The sequence below is a fragment of the Macrobrachium rosenbergii genome, chromosome 10 (genome assembly GCF_040412425.1).
Source record: "Macrobrachium rosenbergii isolate ZJJX-2024 chromosome 10, ASM4041242v1, whole genome shotgun sequence".
NCBI classification, from domain to species: domain Eukaryota; kingdom Metazoa; phylum Arthropoda; class Malacostraca; order Decapoda; family Palaemonidae; genus Macrobrachium; species Macrobrachium rosenbergii.
In genome coordinates this window covers 58050152-58054706 of record NC_089750.1, presented here as the reverse complement: position 1 = coordinate 58054706, position 4555 = coordinate 58050152, and positions in this window count along the sequence as shown.

Sequence of the window (4555 nt, the reverse complement as noted above, 5' to 3'; positions counted from 1 at the left end):
GAAAGTAGCTTTCCTATATACTGTGAAAGCATGTCTGTTCTGTTCTCTTATGATTAGCACATCTGGGGACGGCAATTTTCCGTCCTTTTCCCATTCTGTTTTGACTTTTATGGTCGGAACTAGCGAATTCAGTCTATTAAAATTCATTGAAATCTCTAATATATTTCATATATATATATATATATATATATATATATATATATATATATATATATATATATATATATATATATATATATATATATATATATATATATATATATATGTAGAATCTACTGGTCACTTTACCAGACACATATGTAATTCTAATAGCCACAATGCCCTCTTAACTTCTCGAATTCTTCGCGCTTTTTGGATATGCTTGTAACTACGAAGCCGAAAATATCCAGACGGAAGAAATTGAAGAGCCTGTGAATAGCGGTCGCGAGAATCGAACCCGCGTTACCATATTCACAAGGAGGTCACGTTGCCGACCTGGCTACGAGGGTAACGCGGGTTCGATTCTGGCGACCGCTATTCACAGGCTCTTCAATTTCTTCCGTCTGGATATTTTCGGCTTCGTAGTTACAAGCATATCCAAAAAGCGCGAAGAAGTTAAGAAAAGAATTTAATATATATATATATATATATATATATATATAAATATATATATATATATATATATATATATATATATATATATATATATATATATATATATATATATATATATATATATATATATATATATATATATATATATATATATATATACATACATATTTCCACACACAATCAAAGGACTTAATATTCCTCTCATTTAAGAACCGGAGAAATGGGACCCAGTAAGGCACGAGATATCCTATGGAGTGGCTGAAGGACGTCTGGAGGATTCCGTTGGCAAAAGGACCCTCGTTTAACACCATTATGATTTCGAATCAGTCAGGATAATGGCATCATTATACTATTTTTTTTGTAAATTGTTTCCTTAAAAGAAAAGCTTTCAACTTTTTATCAGATTAAGTTATCCTTTCTCTACACCTAAAATTTGTTGAGTCAATCTGTTAATTTTCTTTTACCTTTCATTTTATGAAATTTACACTGTTAAGCCAAGCACTGGGGCACTTTCGGCCATTCAGCGCTGAAGAGAGTAAAAACAGAAGTTGGAATGGTTGGATATCAAGATAAAGAGGCCCAGAAAAAAAAGGAAAAAAAAAAAAAGATGAAGTGCAAGGCTCTAGGGGTGGAACCGGGAGAAAACCCTGCAGTTGCACTAGGCAATAACAGTTAAAGAGGCTGGACAGAAAAACTGAAGAAAGGAAGCGGGAATGAGAATAAAGTAAATGGCTAAAAAGTTGATGCAGCTGTGTGTTTTTGTAAATAGCTCTCAGAAGGAACCGCCATTGGTATAGTTTCATTCACAAGGGAATATCCAATACTTTGATGGGCAATATACTTTCCTCCTGAGAAGCTGCGTTTATTTCATAAATTGCATCTCCAGAAATATAAGCAAAAAACAGGGGAAAGACTGAAATAATTGGCTCATCATTCTGAATCCATTTCATCAAGGATTTTACAGTGTTCCTGATTAGCATATTGCTTTGATCTGAGAGAAATAAAAGCAAAGTTTTATATTCTTCAAACTCCTTTGTCTCTTTAGTCTTATAGACCCACATATTCATTTATAAATAGAAAAAATCTCACAACTCTTATAATTTTACCCTTTTTTTCCTTCTCTCCTTTTTTATATCATTTAATCTTCATTTAACCACACCATAAACCGTAAAATTCCTGTTATCATACCACTTTAATTTTATTAAAATGCTCCATTAAAAGTTGTTAAAAAAAGTAATCTTGCATACACAGTTATACCTTTAGAATAAGAAAAGACTACGGTTAAAGGAGATAGTTGATTGCCCAACTAGCATTAGAACTCTGAAGTCTTTGACGAGGCCATTCCAATTATATCACATTTTTTATCACATTTTCTTAATGAATCTCTATATACGGACACATTTTTTTTCTATCTTTGTTTTGGAATAGTGAAGTGAAATTGAATAAAAAAATTAACCGTTTCGAAGGTGTTGGCTTGAGGAGAAAGTTGAGAGTAAATGCGAGCAGACTTTCATTTAAAGTCATCATTTTCAAGGAATCTTACGCCATCTGCCGTCTAGAATTAGAATAAAGCACATACGACTTTTCCTCACTTCATTGCGAGTATCAAAGGGAGCGCCTAAGCCCTGGAGAGTACCGGCATCTCATTACCAAAGTAATTACCTGCTGAGACCTCTTAGCCTCTTTCCTTTTAATGAACTAGAGTGATTCTGCGTGAATTAACACCTATGGGTACTTTCTCTATTTGAAGGTTAGGCCTCGTTCCTCGCCTCACTGCCTGTTCAACACTTTTGATATAATTAAGAATCTCATTAACTCCACTTTATTCCATAATAAAAATAGGCTGCTCTATCTACCTATCTGTCACTTCGTGGATGCCTTCCCCAATTATCGTGTCTTGCAAATTGGTCCCTCACCCTTTACCTCGAAGTTTTTTTCAAGCCAGTGCACGTCACCCCTTTCCTAATTTCAGATCTGTCCCTTTCTGTTCCTTTCCTTTCAATATGGTTTTCCTAAACCTCCACTTCCTCCCCTCTTCCTCCTCCTTTCATTAGCCGGAATTAACGAACGGCCGACATCATTCCCACCTCTCCCCCACGGGATATGTAAAACTTCTGGCAGAATCTTGCCACTGGAAAGCTAATGCAGTGTGAGATGTTGGAGCGGGTGGGGCAAATATAGCCATCATTGATTTACCTTCATATGTAGTATAATAATGAGATAATAACTAAGTAATAGGATATTGCACTGAAAAGTTTAAGTAAATATGTTCACCATGAAAAGCTCAAGACGTTAAGATATATGCTTAAAAGGTGTTGCGTTTTTCATAACATACATGCTATACACTTTTTTATTTCATAAGAATTTTACGATATTCTGCAAACATATATAGAGAACTTGCTTCTGTTAGATTTGGCATTAAACTGCACTTATAATTCTCTGTGATCATTCGATCTAAAGTGATAAATATTTAGCTTTAATTAGTTTTAATTAAAATGTTCTTACAGACTATTTTCTTAAGCTATGCTGAACAACCGATATATCTTATATTTTTTATTCTGTTTTAGGGAGCCTCTAATAGAGAGTCGTTGTGAAAGATGAATTTAGTGAGCTAGGAATTATCTTTTACCTGGTTGTCCATAAGGTAGCGTTGCGTAACCTTTATGGCTATTTAGGTTTTAAAAGTGGCATGGTTTTTGAGCAGGTGGCGCAACCCTTGCAGCAATTTGAATACTACTACTACTGTTGGCGATAAAAATAATAATGATGATGAGGTTTAATGCTTTTAAATTTTAAAATGATAACTGGGAAAGAACATTCTAAAATAACAAAAAAAAAAAAAAAAGATTAGTGAAACCATTAGCATAGGATGAGCACCCCAGGTGTTCTACCCTTTGAATTTTTAAAAGTGTTCAGCAACATTTAAAATTTTTCATGTTTCTATAAAAGCTAATTCGAGAAAAACTTTATTCCCAAAATAAACCAATCTCAATTTCCTTTATGGGTAAGAGGAAGAGGAAACGAAAAATTGAATCGAATATATTTTTTGACTGCTAGAATTTTCCCTTGTTATGTATGTAACATGAAACCGTTTCATCAGTCAAGAAAATATGAGTGAATTACACTCCAAGATAAATCTTCAGACATTTCCCTTTCCATTGTCAGTCTGAAGGCACCTTCATCATTCAAGATTTAATTAAAGCTAGACGTTATCTCCCAGTGCAAATGCATTATTTTATATGAGTGTCATTGAATCCCGTAACCTCTTCCGCCATCAGTATCACATGTCTGGAAGAGAAAACGACCGGGAAAATCCATTCGGGTCAAAGAAATTGATGAAACCGGCTCCGTAAAGTGAATTTCCGGCAATTTGAAATTCCGGTCAGGGGAGAAAAAGAGGAAACTCAAACGGAGGTGAAGCATAATGAATCAGGATCTTAGAGCAGGGACGCTGGTTCTATTTAGGAATTTCACAGGAAAAAATTTTCTCTTTTTTTCTTTTCGTGCGATACCGGCAGAACTATCAGCCTCTGGGGAAGTGCTTGAAATTCATTTGAATGCCGTATATGAGTTCTTGTGTTCCATCAGAGTTAACCTTCCTATGAGGTGTAATAAAATAGAATAAAGGTGTAAGGAATAAATAAAACAGATAATGTAGAAGCAGTAGCAATAAGCTTATTTTAGTATTCATGGTATATTACTTTCAATTACATAACAAAACACGGAATAATGAAGACATGAACATTAACGCCATAAAATGAAGTAGCATCCAAATAACTGATCCAAATATATATATATATATATATATATATATATATATATATATATATATATATATATATAAACATATATATATATATATATATATATATATATATATATATATATATATATATATATATATATATATATATATATATATATATATATATATATATATATATATATATATATATATATA